Here is a 19976-nt window from a genome sequence, read left to right as displayed (position 1 = left end):
AAACTGGTAAAAAAGTTCTTAGAGAAAACACTGAAAAGTACGAAAATAATAAATGAAGAAATTCCCGTAGGATTTCTCAGAGGAATCTCTTCATATCACATGGTTGAATACCTGAAAAGTTCGTGAAAGAATCACAAAGGATATTGTGAGTTTTTTTTAATAAATTTCTTGAAGGATTTTTGACTGGATTACAAAAAGAATGAAGCTTTTTCGAAGGGGAAATTGAAATTTACAAATATCACAGATTTGCCGTGAAGTGAGACAAAATAACTAATTAATGAAATCAATACAAATCTGATTAAACTACGAAATTTGTGAAAATTGTGACTATTGCAACATACATTACTTCTGTAAATCAAGTATTTGGTAGGCCCCCCCGAGGCCCCCTCCAGCAAAAAATCCTAGCTACGCCAATGGATGTGGTATCGACCACTGACGAATGTCGACAGGGAAAAATTGAAAGTTTCGTGGTAATCGACGGGAAGATCAGCATCGAACTTTCGACGGATCGATAGCTGAACTTGATGCAGTTGGAGCTTGTCGCACAGTTCGGCAGACGCGTAGTCTCGTTAGGACACACATTCCAGCAAGCAAATAGTGGTACGGCTTCTACTACTCCAGATGTTCACGAGCGTAGTAGGAAGAAAGACGGTTCCAGGGATTGCGGCTTGGGATTGTGAGACCAAAGCGTACTGGAGATTCCTGGAAGTGTCATGAACACCGATTTAAGGATCAACAGAAGCAGTAGAAGTTGAAGGTTGCTGAATTAGGTGATGTAAAAAAAACTTCGTTGGCTTCGTACTTGAACGGCTTAAATGGGCTTGTTCGAAGGTGACGCAACAAGTCGACTCAACAGACTGTGCACTGGAAGCGGACATGATATCGCTGCTGTCCGTGTGAAGCAGCGTGTGGTGTTTTCGAGAGCAAACTCGACAGCGGGTGCCCGAGTAGGTTCTGGTGAGATGGGAAGAGGAACGCAACGACGCTAACGTCAAGGTTCTGGAATTCCGGATAGTGGTATAGGTAGTGATCCTGACTACACTTCCCACAAGGCTATGGAAAATTATGGACGAGAACAGCCTTCCCGGGAAGCTCACGAGACTGATAAGAGCGACGATGGAAGGTGTGCAAAACTGTGTCAAGGTTTCAGGCGAACACTCCAGTTCGTTTGGGTCTCGCCAGGGACTACGACAAGGTGATAAACTTTCATGCCTGTTGTTCATTATTGTGCTAGAAGGTGTTATGCAAAGAGCCGGGCTCAACTGCTGGGTTACGATTTTTACCAGATCCAGCCAATTTGTTTGCTTCGCGGATGACATGGACATTGTCGGTCGAACATTTGTAAAAGGGGTGGATCTGTACACCAGCCTGAAACGCGAGGCAGCGAAAGTTTGACTATTGGTAAACACGACCAAGATGAAGTAGGGGAACTGGGGGTAATATGCCCATAGGGGGCAAAACGCGCCACCCTCGATTTGGACGAACGATGTGTTTTAGAATGTTTTTTTCTATCCTAGATCATAGAAAATGGATAAAAATGTTTCTATTAATATATTGTTATGTGTTTTTCTCAAAAATATCGTTAAAAACGTATAGAAACGTTTTTCGCTGTTTTCGTTGCAATTTTGTGCGATTTTCAAGCTCATTTTTAAGGTCGATATATATCCAAATTTTTGAAACTATCGCCGATAGCCAACTTGTGCACTGTCATAGTTTGTATTACATGCAAAAAATATGTTGAATTTGTCCTTAAAAAGCTTTACGAAGGACCTAAACTTTAATCAACTCTGGGGGCAAAACGCCCACCCCTATTTCATAACACCAAAACAGCCGTTTGAATTCAAATTCTACCAAACGTAATGCCACGTTGAAGTTACGCACGAATTGGAACCTTACAAATGTACATTTTTCGCATCAGCATGTATACTATTATTGAACAATAACATCTGAACAAACGCCCGGATGTATGCAACCTATAAACAAGCATGATTGTGTGCGTACGTTTACAGAACGGCTAACGCCGGACTGAAGCGGGGCATTTTACCCCGCAAAACAATACATATGCAGTTAAGCAAGCATTTTTTAAAAATTAATTTATAAACCCCAGAAAAGCTAGAATGGATAGCTGGTTCTACTATTCGGGAGAAAACATGTTTGTTTATCCGACCATAAATAAAAAAGAGCATAAAATAATGTTTTTCACATCTAAAATCGCTGTTTTCCTTAACGTGGGCAAACTACCCTCAGTCCCCCTACATGGTGGTGACGAGCGCGACGGAGCTCGCCAAGGTAGCAGTGTTACAATAGACAGGGATACGTTCGAATTGGTCGACGAGTTCGTCCCACTCTACGGCGAACCCAGTATCTATAAGGTGGCCAATTCGAATCCGGTTGGTACAAGAAGCCAATTGAATTGGTAATTCTTAGTTAATTGAAACAAACACTAAAAAAGGACATTAATATTGATGATTAATTCCTGACATGCCCAACAAGCCATTTAAACTATTTCAAACAATTGGAAGCGGCTACAACTGTCCTCCAAGGGTTGTGTGATTGTTGAACACTTTGTGACATTTTCTCCCACGACGAGCATCTGCCGGATTCACATCGAAGCTGAAAGCTTTTATCCAAGCTTTCCATTCGACCAAGCAGCCCCAACACCGCAGTGTTCTCTCACGCTCCCAAATCTTCATTCTCCCAGAGTAGCATCCTCTGCCCAGCTGGGCTCACAGGACGCCCAGCTGAACAGAGGCACCGATGCTGTCAGATCCTGTCAACGTCCGCGGTGATTAAACTCATCTAACGCCAGCATCCGACCGAGCAGGACCTACTAGCCTTCGCTGCAGTGCACTTGAAATCAGTCTTGCAGGTCGTCACGCGTCGAGCACACTGCCCCAGTTTTCCGTGCGCTAAAGCAGTCGTCGCAGTTTCGTGGTGGGAAAAAGGAGTTTAGGAGTGAGGAAGCAGGCCCAAGGATGATTGCTGGATAGGGCAGGAGCGGTTGCCATCGCGTTTTGTAACGGTTTTGAACTCTCCGGATTGAAGTCGTCGGCTGCGAAGGGCTAATTATAATTAGCAGTGCGAATTAGTTGCTGCCGCAGTTTACGTTAGAAAAAGCCCAAGGCAACGTGCTAGACTGCCGGATGGAAGTGGTGGTGGTATTTCAGTGGAGGAGCTATAATTAGTTCTTCGCCTCTTTCAAGTTTTTCAAGTTATAGCGTACCCTCGAGGATTGCCGCCGCGAGAATTTCCTGAGGATCTGGAGTACCTCACGCGGGAAATGAGCAACTTGTCTCCAGCTGGAACGTTGGTACTTGTGTGTCGTTCAACTAGAAAGAGTTCAAGCTGAAGGATCATCTTCTCTATGTGGATTGGATTTGAATAAGATGGCTTAAAGTGTGTTAGCTTTTCGATTCAAGTGATTCAAATTCATGTGATTTATCAAATGGAAATCTACGTAATATAGATGGTGAAAAGTTAACCAGTCCTCGAAGTACCATCTGCAAAGCTCAATCCAGTGAAAACCCATGTGCTCGGTTTGCTGCCAGAGTGGAAATATTCACTGTATTGCATAATTCAATTAAAAGAGAAAGTTAAATATTGGTGCGCGTGTGTAAGCATACGTTGATTCGTGTTGAATAAATAATTTAAGTGCGCATTCCTTAGAAATATAAAACCAAACTGTTTGTGAAGTGTAAATAGTGTATATATGAGTGTTACCGAGAAAAGTCGATATTGATACTTCGAAGATATTGCCAATAATTCAAGTTGATGGAAAACTCATAACAGTCGGATTATACGTTCCAGAACAGCACCGAGTGAGCATAAAGAAGCAGTTCACGGTACGTTTCAGAAGGTATTAATGACGGGTTACTGAATGTCGATATAAATCAGGAGGGATGTAATAGAGAGTATTTTTTGGCAGCACAAATTAGAGGAAAACAAGCTGTGAACTGAATTTGTGGGTGGTTGTTTGGCGTGGATGGATCCATTTATAATCCATTTATAAAAGTTTCAATTTACATCGATTTTCGTGAAATTTCTGCCATTAGAAGCAAACAATCTATTGTTACCATTCAATTGGAACGAAAAAAAATTACTAATTATAGGTCGAGCTCGTGCCTAATGATTGGAATTAATTGAATTTACTCTGTTCGCCATTGCATATAATTCATTGCGAGAGCATCTGTCTGTACAAGTCAAGCGTTGAGCAGTGTTTGAACTGATTGTTATGATTGATATATAAAGCCGTCAGGCTCAGTCAATTTTACTTTTTAAACCTGTCCAATTCAAAGGTAGCTTACTTAAGACAGTGAATCAATCATCATTGCATATATTATCCTTTTCAATGATTGTTTGGACAGTCAACTATGTTCTTGCCAACAGTGATTCGTCGCAAAATGTTATTAATTTTCGAACAAAATGGAACAACGAACACTCATTACGTACTTCTTATGCTTTGCAATGATTTTCTCAAGTACTTTCTACGGGAGATGCAATCATAATTCATAGGCGTATAAAACAACAATTTGTTTTGTCATTTGAAACCAAAGTTTTTGAAACTTTAATTGTGGCTATTGATACACAGCTTGGTAAATATAATTTCGTAGCTGCCAATTTGCCTTTCCAATGCACTGGGTAGCAAGTTAATTTGACTCGCAATAAGTCAAACATTTTTGTCATTGGTGACATTTATGCAAATCATCATTCATGGAATAATTTGCAAAGTAATTCCAACGGCAGAATTCCGGAAATTCCTCTGAAATTCTTTGGAGATCCTCCTTGCACTCTTCAAGAAATCCTTCTTAAATTCAAACGGGAATTCTGCTTCATTGTTTCGAGAAATTTCCCAGTGATTTTTTTTATATACATATGTTTTTTTTCGGAAATCCCTATGTGATTCTTGAAATATTTTTTTTTCCAAAGATTCTTGAAAAAAAAAACCCTCTGGAATTCTGGAACAATCTCTCTGTGATTCTCCAGGAAGTTCATCGGGAAGTGTTCATGAATTTTTTTTTTCATGATTTATCAGATATTTTTCTTGCATATTTTCTAAAATCTTGAGTGGAATCTTCTGAAAATTCCTTCTTGGATTGAAATCCATTCAGAAACTTCTAGACTGTACTCTGGGACTTTAAAAAATATCTCTGAGATCGGTTCGTATTTTTTTTTCTGGACATCACTCTTGAATCATTCTGGTAAATATTCATGAATCTTTCAGGGATTCTTTTGGATTTCACTACAAATTCAAAATCCATTTGGAATTCTTCCAAAAATCTAAATGGGATACTTCAGGAAGTTCATTGGGAAGTGGGATTTATCAGATATTTTCCTTGCATATTTTCTAAAATCATTAGTGGAATCTTCTCAAAATTCCTTCTTGGATTCAAATCCATTAAGAAACTTCTAGACAGTACTCTGAGACTTTAAAAAATACCTTTGAGATCGCTTCGTATTTTTTTTTCTGGATATCACTCTTGAATCATTCTGGTAAATATTTCAGGGATTCTTTTGGATATCACTACAAATTCAAAATCCATTTGGAATTCTTCCAAAAATCTAAAAGGGATACGTCCAGATTTTGACGACAATTTATTTGTGATTCTTTCGCAAATCGATATGCTGTTCTTGACGGAATCCGTCTTTAATCTCAAAGAACATTCAAAATCCCAGAAGAATTTTCAGAATGATATTTTGAAGAATCCTACACATTTTTTCGAAGAATGGTATATCTAGAAAAATACCAGAACTATTTACGGTAGAATCTAAAGAAAACTTCCAGGAGAATCCTTGAATGTTATTCGGACGAATTCCAGTTGTATTTCCTGATTAACTTTAGAAGGTATTTCGGAAGGTTTTCAGAAGGATTTCTTGGAAAATTCTAGAGAAATGTCTGGAAGAATCTGCGAGAAAGATATTTTGGAGCCGTCCTGCAGGGTTTCCGAAAAAAAATTAAGGATATTTCAGAAGCATTTTTGAAAAAATCCTTGAGAGATACTTGAAAGAATATTCTTGAAAAATTCAGGATGCTCCTAGATTCTAGAAGTAATTTGGGAAAATTATCCGCAAGAATCTTCAAAAAAATCTAGGTGGAAGAAAGATTGGAAGAAAGTTTTCCAAAAGATATCTAGAAGAATTCCAATAGAATTTTTGAAAGAGTTCAACTAATATTTCAAGGATATTGACGTCAATATCATAGTGGCATTTCTAGAAAAGTTTCAGATTTTTGAAAAAAAAAATTAGAAAACTTCAAGATTTTCTGAAAGATAACCGCAAGTGTTCCAAAAGGATTTCCGAAAGCATCTAATGTGATTGCCGGAAGAACCCCAGAAGCATTCTTGTAAGAATCAAAGAATTATTTCCGGAAAAGTTTCAGTGTTATTTTCGGAGAAATTAAATAAGAATGTTTCGTTGATTTTTTTTAATCCTCCAAAAAGCTGAAAGCTTCTATAATAAAGAAAATCAAAAAAATCCTCCAAAAATATCCGGAAGAATTGCATCATGATTTTTGGTAGAATCTTCCATAGTACTTCCGAAAGAAGTTACAAGAATTCCGAAGAATTTAGTTTGGGGCTGTCCATTAATTTAATGGAGATTTTAAGACCCCCTCTACCCCATGGTAAGATTTTTTGTATGAAAATTAAAAATAATTTGAATGGCACGTCAAAATTTTAAACCCTACCTTCCCCCATTAATCCTTACGTAATTCATGGACTACTCGTTTCCACAATTTTAAAAGTAATCCTTAATGAGATACAAAAAGAATCACAGAGAAATTTCAGCAAAAATTCCAAATAAATGTCCAGAAGAATCACATAGGGATATCTCAGAGGGAATCTCAGAAGTAATACCGTAATTTGGCAACGGATTTTTTTGGAATCCCATATTGATATCTGGAAGAGTTCTGTGATTTCCAGAAGAACTAAGAGAAGTATCAGAAGTAATCTCAAGATTTGAAATATGTATGTATGAGACAATAACAATTTGTCCCATAATTGAACGACCATTTTTATTAAGAATGCATGCTCAACAGGGAAAGGAATGATCAGGAGGAATTTGATGCTCTACAAATATTTTTCTCGTAGTGATTTATAATTGAAAATATCAAAAGTCTATTATAATCATAATTATAGTACTTGTTGTATTGGATCTCTTGTTATTCGATATACAAAGTAAGATTTGTTTAGCCGAACATCTTATCATTTCGACATGAACCAACAACGAGCATTACATTGATTTATGAGATATTTTCGTAATGCCCAACCAGCATAAATATTCTAACTCCTCTGTTTGTTTTAATTTCAAATCATTTGAATGAAATTAGTTACGTTGACCACTATTGTACACGGCAATACGTTGTAGAAAAAGTGGAACTGCTTTCAAAACAAACTTTTAAGTCGACCCACCAAACCACAAAACATCCAATAGCGCAAACATGATAACAACCGACCATTTCTCAAATCGAGCGCCAGTCTCTTTCCGTGCGCGCGCTTTTTCTGCCGAGCTGTCAAAATAGACTTTTGTGAAGTTCTTTCTTCGCTCTCCTTCACAGCCCAACTGCTCAGCACGATCCAACTCGGGATGTTTTGATGAGCTGTCTGGATGTTGCAGATGAACAACTTATCGTGTAGCGTGACATCGCATCTCAGCTAACCAAATAAACGGCCAGTTGAGATAAACAACAGCTCTCGTATTTTACATAAAAGATGCAAGTTTGGAGTGAAAATATTATAATATGAGTAATTTTCAGGAAAATAGAAATATTTTCTTTTAATTTCCCAATTTCAGATGATAAGTCATAATGTCAATGTAAAACTTAAAACAAAACAAGCAAGCCAGAAAGACGTCCAACTGAAACTCATTTCTTAAATTTGGCACTCCCGTGACCCCAGTACAACCCAGAATAGCTCAGGCATGGTTCCGAATACAGCATTGTTCATTTATGATAAATAACAAGCCCCTTTTTAAGTCAAATGAGGGTGGTTTCAAAAAATTTGTACAGAAAATGTCCAAATGGCATCTGTTTGTTTGAAAATGACTTGTCGAGAATCGGGGACGTTTAGGGTAATGCAACATTATCACGATACAAATTTGTGTAGTGACAAGCATAAAACGAGCTCACTAGTTGATAATTCATCCTCAAGTGAAGTCATAATCTCGATATCAACACACGAAAAAGAACTATTTAGCTTGGGCTTTGGCAAAGCCCTCATCTTACCCTCATTTCAACGTAAACGTTCTTAGAGAGATATTTAGTTTTAAATGATAGAGTGATCCATTACCGTCTGTGATCCGTAACTGTGTAGGCATGATAATAGAGAGTAATTAAGACAGCACAAATTGAAGGAAAACAAGCTTTAACATAATCTGTGGATGCGCTGTTTCACCTTGATTGTATCCCTTCCTAATTGATGGTTTCAGTTTACATTGGTTTTCGGAGAATTCCTGTCATTAGGAGCAACTGCATCTATCATGAACATTCAAATTGAAACGATAAAAAACGCTAATTATGCGTCGGGCTCGTGCCTAATGATTGGAATTAATTGAATTTACTGTTTGCCATTGCACATGATCCATTGTGAGTATAAGGTTACTATATAGCTGTTATGTATGTCTTTACAAGTCAAACAGTTTTTGAACTGATTATTATGATTGATGTATAAACCATAAAGGTGTAGTTTAATTTAACGATAGCATATTTGAAACAATGAATTAATCATCATTGCATAAATTATCCTCATTGATGCTTGTTCAGAAATCCAGATTGTCACGACTTAAACAAAATAAAACTATTGACTTTGCTTTGAAATTTTCGAAAACTTTCGCCGGTTGGTAATCATTGTTGCATTAATTAGCAATAACCATAAAACAATTTAGGCATTATGTTTATCATAATTGATTATTCACGAGTGGAAAAGTTCGCAACAATATTGCCCCCTGTTTTTGTTGCGGTTCTTTCCTGTTTGAGATTGTGTCCTTATTTGCCAATGAATGTTGGGATGAGGAGCGTGTTAAATTTTTTGTTTGTGTTGCGTTTACTACGATGAAAGTTGGATAACCTGATAACCTGACGAAAGTTTCAGATGAGCTCAGCAGCTTGATCGAAGAAAGTGCACCGTTCGATTGTTTGTATGTTTGTTTGTTTGTTTGTTTGTTTATGTATTTACAACACTTTACTTCAAAAGGGTGCATTCGTATCGGCGTCAAATTTAAACTTCAATTATACATTTCACGCTACAATTGTTTGTTCAACCCAGTACCATGTAAGAATTTCAGCCGTGTTAACAGTCGCTGGTCGGCTGTGCTACCGTGGTTTGTCCACCGTATGGTGTCGTTTTTCACCTCCTTCAACTTTACTTCTCGGATCTCGTGCCATTGGCCTACAGATGCCGCATTGCTTACTTGACCGATCTCAATGTGTCCTCTCCTGGGATGGGGATGTTGATCGCTGGTTGCCTCCTTGCCTTATTGGCTTGTCGGTCGGCTTCGCTATTTCCGTTGATACCTGTGTGTCCAGGGATCCAACAGAATTGGGCCGGTTTGGTCCTCGCTACTCTTTCAATTTGCTGTAATCACGAATGCTTCACTCTGCCTGCTTCCAGGGCTTGTAAACATGCCACACACGGTCGCTCTCTCTTACAAGGCTTTTGACAGCGTTCCGATGTACGAAGAATTATAAGAAGGTTGATGTTTTCGAAATTTTTTTTTTGCTGAGATTCGAATTGCTATCCGAGTTGTGTTGCTAGTAGTTCGAATGGTAATTTTTTCGCCATGACCGATACTATCGGACTGGTCACGAAACGCTTCGGAAGCAAACCAGGGCGAGGATCTGCAGGGTTGCTTGTCCTTCTCGGTTCACTAGTCCTATTTCGTGTGACAAAGGCGGACATTTACAGAATTCGAAGTTGAGACTCGCACGCTTTCATCACCGCTTGACAGTGAGGTTTGAACGTTAGTGCTCGATCCAAGGTAATATCCAGGATCTTTAGCCGATTGATCTTCCTACAATTTCTCGTTTACCTACAATGATCTTGTTTGCAGGCTCTCGGCGCACATTTGGACTGCAGTAGAATCTATGCGACTTTGTCAACGCCCTTCGACCACTTGTCGACTGCTTTCACGGCTGCCTGAAGTTTTCTTGTGTAACGCTTCATGTTCCGCACCACGTACAACGAGAAGGATACCGTCGGCGTACAGAAGAATTCGGACTCCAGCTGGTAAAATTCGAAAAATGGACTGGACCTCAACGAGGAACAGCGTCACGGATAGCATTGATCCCTGTGGCACACCGTTCTCCAACTGGTGCTCGAGAGGCCATCTCTCTCCAACAGCCACCTGGAAGGTTCGCACCGAAAGGAAACTGTACAACATGTTGATCATCTGAACTCGTATTTGCCACGATTTCAGTGTACGTAATATGCCGTGTCGACAGGTCGTATCGTATGATTTAGACAAGTCTAGGGAAGCTATCAAGCAGTGTTCGTCGATATTTGGCAGCAATCTCTCCTGCACGAAAGGCGTGTTGACGCTTGTCAAGCCGACCGCTCGTATCTAGCTCCATAATATAATGGCGGTTGATGAAGCGCTCAAATAGCTTTGCCACACAACTTTTGAGTGAGGTTGCTGGCAATGTGGTTTTGGAATGAGAACTCGTCACTTCACGAGATTTTATTGAGGAGCTCAAGAAGCGTCATCTTCACAGACAGCGGGAGACGTTGAAGAAGAGGGTACCCTATTGAAAAGGCAGCTGTTGATGCACCTCCCCTTTTATCGAGAGCCCACAGAAGTTCAGTTAGGGTAACGTCGATGTTATACACATCACCCGTATTGAGCAAAAATCCATTCAGCTGCCGATTTCGCCATCGTGTAGCTTGATGTCGCCGATCTCTCACTGTAGTACTTCGCCAGTTCTTCCGCTGCTTCTTCAGGATTGTCCGTAAACCCGTTCGCTCTCTTGAGTATAACCGGTTGCCGCGCAGTTAACTAACCGTACGCCACAGTTCGCTTGTCGTGCTGCTGGGTGATATTTTCACCACGAAATCTTCCCACGATTCTCGCTTAGCTTTTTTACCGCTGCTTTAGTTTCCTGGAAGCTTGCCAATGCTTCGGGTTGGTTTGGACCGCGCTGCTTAAGACGTCGAAGGGAACGTAGACACTTTCGCCGCCGACAAGGCCCGCCAGGTGAACCTATGCGTCAGACTCTCAGAACAGTTGGACACGTCGATTTCTGAGGTGTTACCCGTTGTCGGATCAATACGAGTGGAGGAGCCGTCGTTCAGGATAACCAGATGTTTGTCCAATGTTGTTTCGGCAATGGATCGCCTAAGTGCGTTCGATTGGTGAGATCCCCATGCAAGATGGTGCGCGTTAAAATACCCCAGAAGATGAACAGGTCTCCCAAAGCGGTCTGGCACTGAGCTGAACTCGGCGGAATGTATGTGGTTACAACGGTTGCCTGGATCGTAGCGTGAAGGCGAACATCAACGGAAGTAAAGGGATGTCGATTTGCACACGTTCTAACTAACCTTCTCGGATGGCAAGGGCTACATCGTGTTGCCAATAGTTGGCATTCGTCGACTGTAACAGCAACGTGTAGTTTTTACCAATGAAGTCTGGCGGAACAACAATCTGGCTCACCTTGGTCCCCTGTAAAGCTACAACGCATGGATCGAGGTCGGAGATGAGTAGCTTCAGCTCGCTGATGTTGACCCAAAGACCACCGATATTCTACAGGAGGGCGAAACAGCTGCCGGAGCGACTATCCGTAGCTGATCGTGTGGTGGATGACGAGGTTGATAATCTTCGGTTCGGCGTGCCTGCTGTGAAAGAAAGAGAGAGCATGGTACACAGAAAAAAATATTTAATTTTCAATGTGATGTAAACTGAAGTCTACTGTAAAAATAAATCAAATTCGTGTGTTGTTACAGCATCATGTAAATTTAAATAAATATACATTCAATTTTCAACTATAAATGGTTGAATATTACATGATCGTGTAAATTTAAAGCGAATTCGATTGAAAAATAATTGATTGGTCGTTGAAATTTAGGTTTATTTTGATGCTCCAAATATGTGCATGAAAATAAACTTAAATTTACAACATATTTTTAGCTGTGTAGCCTCTGTCGGCAAAAAAACAGTCATTCAATTGCCTGTGAGACGCTTTGTTCCACAGTACCAGCTGTGGTCGTAACCATTACACTAGTTCCATCAACATTACAATAGGGGAAGCGCTTTTGTGATGTTTCTTTGATGAAATCTCGAAGGGAGATAGGGATGATGCGGTGTACCCTGAAAAAATGTCAGGCACAGCAGCATCCTTTTGAGCTTGAAAAATAGAAAGACTGACCAGTGGGATGTCTTGCACCACAGTGCCAGCCATTGCCGAAACCACTACACGATTGCTTCCAGAAACACCGGCAACAGTCGGCATTGGGAAAGACTTTGTATAGACTTTCGCTAGTCTCGTCTCAGATATTACTGACTGGACATTCAGTTGCATATCTGTTAAATTCCTAAAGAAACTTACTGGCTAAAATAAAGAGGAATATAAATCATTTCCTTCTAGAAAATATCACTAACACAAGTGAATACAATCAACCAAAGAATATTATATAAATTATTTGAGACTTTCGTTGAAACAGTCGGTTTTTCATTGACATTACAATTTCCTAAGCTTAGGGGTAACGTCCGCGGTAGAATATTTTTCATATGTAAAATTCTTAAGCATTGTCATACTCGCCAAAATTCAATAATGGCACCAACGAATGCTATCAGTTCAATCAAGCTTGAGCTAAAAAACAGGTTTATCCCAGTGGGAACTTTACAAGTTACAATTGCCACCATTTGAATCAATTTTAAATCAATCAAAATCATAGATCATGGATTATGATAGGTTCAAATATAAAATGCAATTAAAACCACAATATTATTGTAGTAGTTTCGTTAAGCAATAAAATTATACGAGTAAAATATAGTCAATAGTTATTGATGCTGACACACTTTCAAAATTGTACTGTTAAAACTTTATTTCTACCTCAACTGTGAGGCCGTCTCCAGCGTCGTGTACTTAATTCGAAGACGGCCTTACATTTAAGATCGATATATGCGTATCTGTCTCAGAATACCAATTCTAGTAGGTTTGAAATCAAATTTAGTATTATACCATACTTAATTACTTACAATATTCCACTCAACAGTTCTTAGATTTATTACCAGCATACATTAAATATATTACAATTAAATGAATCAGATAATGAGCTTACTAGTTACTTGAAAAGCCCTTAACCATTTGATTCAGTTCTATTTAAACACCTTTTTAAGTTGCTTTACAAGAAAAATCCTCTGTCAACTTCAACACATATTGCAAACTTTACTCATTGTACTATAACAAATTGATAACTTGTGTTCCAGCACTCCAAACAAATTCTCTCCGTCCGGTGCTTTCATTTCGTTCGAATCCTCCCAACAACACCGCGTCACCATTATTCACTCATTCAATTTCCGGACCAAGAACAAACGGTCCTCGGAGGGAAATTTTTCATACATCCTCACTTGACGGCCCCATTCCGGGAAAGAGATTCAAATTGAATCGAATGCGAAAGCATTCCAACGCGCAACAGAATAAACGAGAAATCGCAATATGTTCCGTAGTGGGAACACAAATTCAATTGTATACCACATAAAGCTCGAATGGAAACGGTTTCTGGATAACGCGAGTTTTGGGCCAACTCGAGGACCATATGTTTTGCTTCGCCACCTGCTGCCCACATGTTATCGTTCTTGTAAATCATGACTTATTTTAAACATAAAGCGTAAAGCCAAACTTGCATTCGAGTTTCGTGTTTCGCTAAAACTTTTCCGTAGTAGGGAGAGTTCTCCCAGTATCGGACACCTTAGCTTATAAAATCATAATTCCAAAATTTTCATTTTCATTCGATCTTGTTATTCACTTATGACAAATATTATCATATTTGTAGCGTGCAAAAAATAATAACACTTTTTATTGGAGGATCTCCCCTTATATTTGCCAAACCCCTGCGGTTTCCCAAGCAAATAATTCGTGTGTTTTTCTAGCGGAAGCCAAACAACGTTTCGCCCTCTCTGTTTACCGATGACTTGTTTATGATTCTCCAAAGACGAACCTTTTTCCAACCAGCGCATTTGCATCCTTACACTGGCGCGGTGGTGGTGGGCCAAAAAGCATAGATACAGTGAAATAGTGTACATATTGCGAAAGGGTCTCGCGAGGATACATGTTCTTTACGAGACCGCGAATGGAGTTTCTCGGTACGACTCCATTTGGGTACCCCCATTTCAATCCGTTCGGATTGACTGGAGGGAGGTAGATTCGCGATATTTTTTCCTTTTCATCTGGCAATGCGATTTAACTGGATCGAAGCTTGAACTTTTGCTTTACTGAGTACATTTTTTGCACATTTGCATTTGTTTATAATTTGACGTGTAAAAAATGTTCTATTTTAAAGACAATCGACAAAATTCACAAAAAGAAAAGATCTTATGTAATGCTGGGATTCGAAATGTAACAATGGTTTTGCTTTGTAACATTCTGGATTGGAGAGAAAGGCAGCCAGTTTCGGTAGATACACTAGCTATCCATCCATTTTTTATCGCGTTAAGTTCACGGTTATTTAGTCTCGATGTGAGAAATAGTTTCCACTCGCCTGAAGAGTGGGCGTGATTGAAGGCGCAGGTGTGGAAAGGGTTTTATTTAACCGTAGTCTCATCTGCAAATTTGCGATTCTGTTGAACAAATTCAAATGTTGATTTAGGACCAGCGTTGATGTAAACCAGGCAGCATGCAAACAATGTTGTTTGTGTGTCAGTCCTATTGGTGGAAATTAGTTAGCGCGTTTGAAATAAGTCAAATTAGTGCGAAATTTGTGATGCCCAAATTTATTGCTGTACCAAGAAATTGAAGAACATAAAAGGACAGTAGTATTCCATTAAATTCCTGAGGCGTGCGAAATAAAAAAGCCTTAAAAGTCGCGTGGGAAAAATGCTGTCAATTTCACCAATAGTTCTTGCTAGTGAATTGTTTGAGGAAAATTCAAGATTATATCAAACTTTCCTTGGAAGTCTGTAACATGCTTTTGAACCCTTTAAGCATAATGTCTAAAAATGGAATCAGAATAAGTTTTGTGTATTTTTAACTCTTACTACCCCCCGTATTATTTAGCTTTTGACAGTTACGTATATTTCGATTGACGCGAACAGTGAATCTTAATATCTGGAATGAGTTAAAAAACAGTTACAGAAATACGAAGAGATAACTTGAATGGAATCCCAAAAGAATGCTTTGGATTTTTCACAAGAATGAATTGAACTTATATAATATAAATTTTTAATTACAAGTATAGTTAATAATGTAATTTATATAATTTATAATATAATATATATTAATTTATTTATAAACTATGACGTTTGCCTCAATCATGGTGATGGATTTAAATAATTTGAAGTAGTTATAGATTTTTCTTATTTTGTGTGTAGTTTACAGACCCTTTGTACACATGATAATTTGAATTTGATCGTATTGAAAATTAGAACTGTCGAAGGATTTATTGAATATATAATGGGAAACTAATTGAGTGTCAGAAACTTCTTGATAATGCGAATGTTGCCGATGGTTTTGAAATCAGCATGCGGCAGTGGTACAACCAGGGTTTGGCTCTAGGACAGCTTTTATACACCAACGAGTGTATACAATTTTTAGTTGAAACATTTAAAAAGATGTTTATATAAGCATTAAAAACCTATTGTTTCTGGTAATTTTTTTCGTAAAATTTTTCAAAAGTTTTATGAAACTGTAGGGGATAAAAGAACTGTAGGGTTCCAGAAATATTCCTTTTTTTACAAAAACCAAGTGTCGATTTTATTGTATAAATATGAATGAATCTGAAAGATTTCAAAACTCTGATATAGATTAAATCTAATTTATTTGTAGTGTATTCGCTCTTTGCATGTTCATTTCATTTCATTTCATTTAATTAGTTACCATTTAAACTAGCGATGGGTGATTTTCAATCGATGTTCCGAACATCGATTTTTTTGTTCCGAATAATCGATTATTTGAATCAATGACAGGATCACTCAAAATCGAGTGAATCGATTTTCTTCATTCGATTTTTTGTTTCGATACAAAAGTATGAAATTGATTAGAATTTTACAATGAGTTGATGAAACTTAAACATAGTTTTAAAGCATTGAATGTACAGTGGACTCTCCATAACTCCGGGTATTCCGGGGACCATCGACTTATGAAATTATCGAGTTATAGAATATACCGACAAAAAAAATTCTTAAATCAAAGGATCATACTTTTGTATTTCCTACATTTTTATAATCACTTTTGTAAGAATGCAATAGTACTTTGTTGTTAGCATTTTAATGTTAATTTTTTTTTCAAAATGCTCAAGAAATCACTTTCTTTTTCTGCAGAAAATCAATATTTTTATTTTCATGTTTTTTTTTTAACTTTTATTACAACTTGCAAGTCTTTATTCACTTCCAAGTAAAAAGTGATCCATTGTTGACTATTAATCTTTTACAGTTGACTGCATAATCTTTTACAGTCAGATCCTAATATAACGACATCGCAATAAACCGTCGCAATAGAGACAAGTCGTTTTAGAGAATATCTATAGCATTGAAATATTTTTCAAGGGACCAAAAAATGTTGCTAAAGAGAGCTCTTGTCACTATAAAAGTTGTCACTATAACGAGCTTCGACTGTATTTCAAACATTACTTGACTGAAGGATGGACCAGTGCACGAGTTCACAAATTTGACGTTTGAGCGGTGCCGGGTTCACTCGTTGCCATGGTCACATAAATAATACGGCACCGCTCAAACGCCAGATAGTGAACTCGTGCACTGGTCATTTAAAACTGAGAAAAAGCAGTGCTAACGTGTTCATTTTTTACATTCTTTGCAGCTCATGGTGGGGTTCTTTGGTCACCTACAGCAGATTTACAAATGTGCTTCCTAATAACATTTTTTAATAATTTATTTTCGTAAGATAAAAAGTATCTCTAGACGGATTGAGTTGTATCGTTGCATCATCTTCTGGAAATTCAAAATCCAAATTTTCATACAGTTATGTTGTTAAGGAAAAACACTCCCCAAGCAACAGATGCTCCGTGTAACAATTAAATTTCAAAAAGCCAAAAGGTTTGCGAGCCAAAAAAGCTGAAAACCCCTGATCTAGACATTAAATATACTATGCAATGGATAAACAAGTTTAAGTGACATTTGCAAGAAAATTACACACCTTCTTGGTCAGAATCACGAATCCAAATTCGCTAAATAGGCGCGTTATTCTCTATGTCACGAGGCCTCATGAACTCGGACGAAATTTCGCCGCACATGTGACGCTGCGATGCAAACTTGAGCTTTCGCGTCCTAGGCAAAGCTTTAACTAACTAACTAACGTAACGTAACTTCTAGGACTTCAAATAACAAAGTTGTGGTAAAAAGTGTGATAATCACTGAAATTATTCGTTTTTATAACAATTATATTTACGTCAAAGGGCCAAGGGTCAAGGGTCAAGGGGTCTTCCTTATCCGAGTGGTTAGAGTCCGAGGCTACAAAGCAAAACCATACTGAAGGTGTCTGGATTCGATTCCCGGTCAGTCCAGGATCTTTTCGTAATAGAAATTTCCTTGACTTCCCTGGGCATAGAGTATAATCGTACCTGCCACACGATATACGAATGCAAAAATGGTAATTTGGCAAAGAAAGCTCTCAGTTAATAACTGTGGAAGTACTCATAAAGAACACTAAGCTGAGAAGCAGGCTCTGTCCCAGTGAGGATGTTAATGCCAAGAAGAAGAAGAAGAAGAAGAAGAAGAAGAAGAAGATTTACGTCAAAATCGTAAAATGTTTTATTTTAAACACCATCGATAAGATTCATGTACTCTATGACAAAAAATCTTGCTTTCAGTTGAATATTGTAATTATTGAACAAATTATTATAAAAATATCTTGATTTTTAACACAACTTTACTCAAAAAGATGCATTTTTTGCAAAATTTCCACTTTAATTATCAAAATAAGGAACAATTAAATCCAAGACGACAATCCGAAAAAATGCTTTCCTAAGGTGCTAGAGGTTTTGTCTAGCTAAATTTTGTTCCTGGCCCAGTGTGCTCAAGGCGAAGGCCCAAGCTGACAGCCAGCCTCAATGTACAGTGTTGCGCAGTTTTGATGCTGGCTACGAAAACATCATTATATGTCAGTCCTTTGAGATTCTATATTCAAGGTATTGTTTGAAATACAATTTTTTTATTCAGAAAAATTGAACAGTCGAATACAAATGAATTTCATTCGACTTTAAACCACTTGTTTCTACAGTTTTCGAAAACTAAATCTTTAATTTAAATCACTCGATGTAATCAGTTCCTGAAGTAAAATTTGAATCGAATCACTAACATGAAATTTATAGTCAACCTAGTCCATCGCCTTTCACTGAATAGCATGCAATATTGACGTATTGCATCCACATTTTAACTCTTACATACTATCATACACGATTGTGTGTTTGCTTGAAAATTATATCGAAATAGGCAATCTTGTATATCATAATTTATGTTTGCTTCTATCAATTGTGTCGAACGAGAACCTATAAAAAAAAAACTATTTGGATTCCAAATAATCCACTCTGATAAACATTGCAATGCATCATTTAGGCAAATTAATTACATGTTCTTGTACACAGTTCATTTTAGCTAGAACTCGACAAATTGTATACTGCAATTGGTTTTATCAATATGGAACCATATTCTCCACGTCCAATAAGCAATTAAAATGATATATTTTTTTGAAAATTATACCCTCTCCCCTCCCTCAACCTCACCTCGGTCCGCACAGGACAATGAAACGAAATTGTTTTTCAATCGAACGCTATCAGTTCCCGGATCCAATTCTGTTGTACTATCGTAGTGGCCTTGCAAGTGCAGCCAGGGAGAACCGTATCATCATAAAAGCCATTATTTTTTATACATTCCCACCCACCACAATGGCTCTCGTTGTAGATGCGTTGTTCGTATGTGAAAATGGGTTAAAATGTACCCCAAAGAATGAGGTGATCAGCACATCGTTTGCATCCAATGGATCCAAATATCTTTGTTTAATATTTTGAGTCCTCGTTTTTTGAATGGTGGAGAGGACGACTGGCGATAACATACATATAGCAATTATTACTGAAACTCTTTGGGAACCTGGATTTAAATTCAAAAGAGATCTATTTGTTTTGCTTATCGTAATGATCGACTAGATGGAATATGTAGGTAAGATGCTATCATCTTTCATATGTGTATGAAACATAAACTTTTTTTGTCATGTGAAACCAATGTTTTTTTTTTAATTTTGGGTGTTTCTGTTGAAACACAGCTTGGTAAATTTGCTATTTGGCCTATTTGACCTATTTGCTTTTTTTCATTGCACTGGGCAGCAAGTTAATTTGCTTCAAACTGACTTGTGGAAATTGACTCGCAATAAATTGATTTTTTTGTCATTGGTGGCTTTCACGCAAAACATCGCTTTTGAAATAATTCGCAACGCAATTCCAACGGCAGAATTTTATTTGATGGGTGTTCTTTAGGAATTTATCAATTCAATATTCAGATAGCGCTACTTGTTTTTTTCCTCTTCTAGAAACCCTTCTACGATTGATTGGATCTAGTTACATTTGTAGCTGGTGTTCTTCAAGGCAACATATTGGGAACAATATTTAAACAACTGACTTATGTGAGGGATGTCAAAAATCTTTGTTTGCAGATGACACTGACCTCTATATCATCTAAAGTGGATTGAAAAAAAGTTAGGATATTTTTTCTTGATACTTGCAAAAATGGAAGATTTCTCCAATTGCTTACAAAGCTCAACTTATAATATTCGAACATGAACCAAAAACTCTTTAAACCTTCTAGTAGACATGTTGTCATGATAACAG

General features: G+C 37.9%; 1 protein-coding gene across 5 annotated transcripts in view; it reads left to right on the top strand.

The window, feature by feature from the left end:
- The first annotated feature begins 2816 nt into the window (after positions 1-2816).
- LOC5571525 overlaps positions 2817-19976 on the top strand; it is a 531761-nt gene continuing 514601 nt past the window's right edge. For all 5 annotated transcript variants that reach the window (XM_021847436.1, XM_021847435.1, XM_021847439.1 and 2 more), the window contains exon 1: positions 2817-3842. The gene's annotated coding sequence lies outside the window, so the exon portion shown is untranslated. The remainder of the gene's footprint in view (positions 3843-19976) is intronic.

Source organism: Aedes aegypti, chromosome 2, assembly GCF_002204515.2.
Source record: "Aedes aegypti strain LVP_AGWG chromosome 2, AaegL5.0 Primary Assembly, whole genome shotgun sequence".
Lineage (NCBI taxonomy): Eukaryota > Metazoa > Arthropoda > Insecta > Diptera > Culicidae > Aedes > Aedes aegypti.
This window is presented reverse-complemented; position numbering and strand designations above follow the sequence as displayed.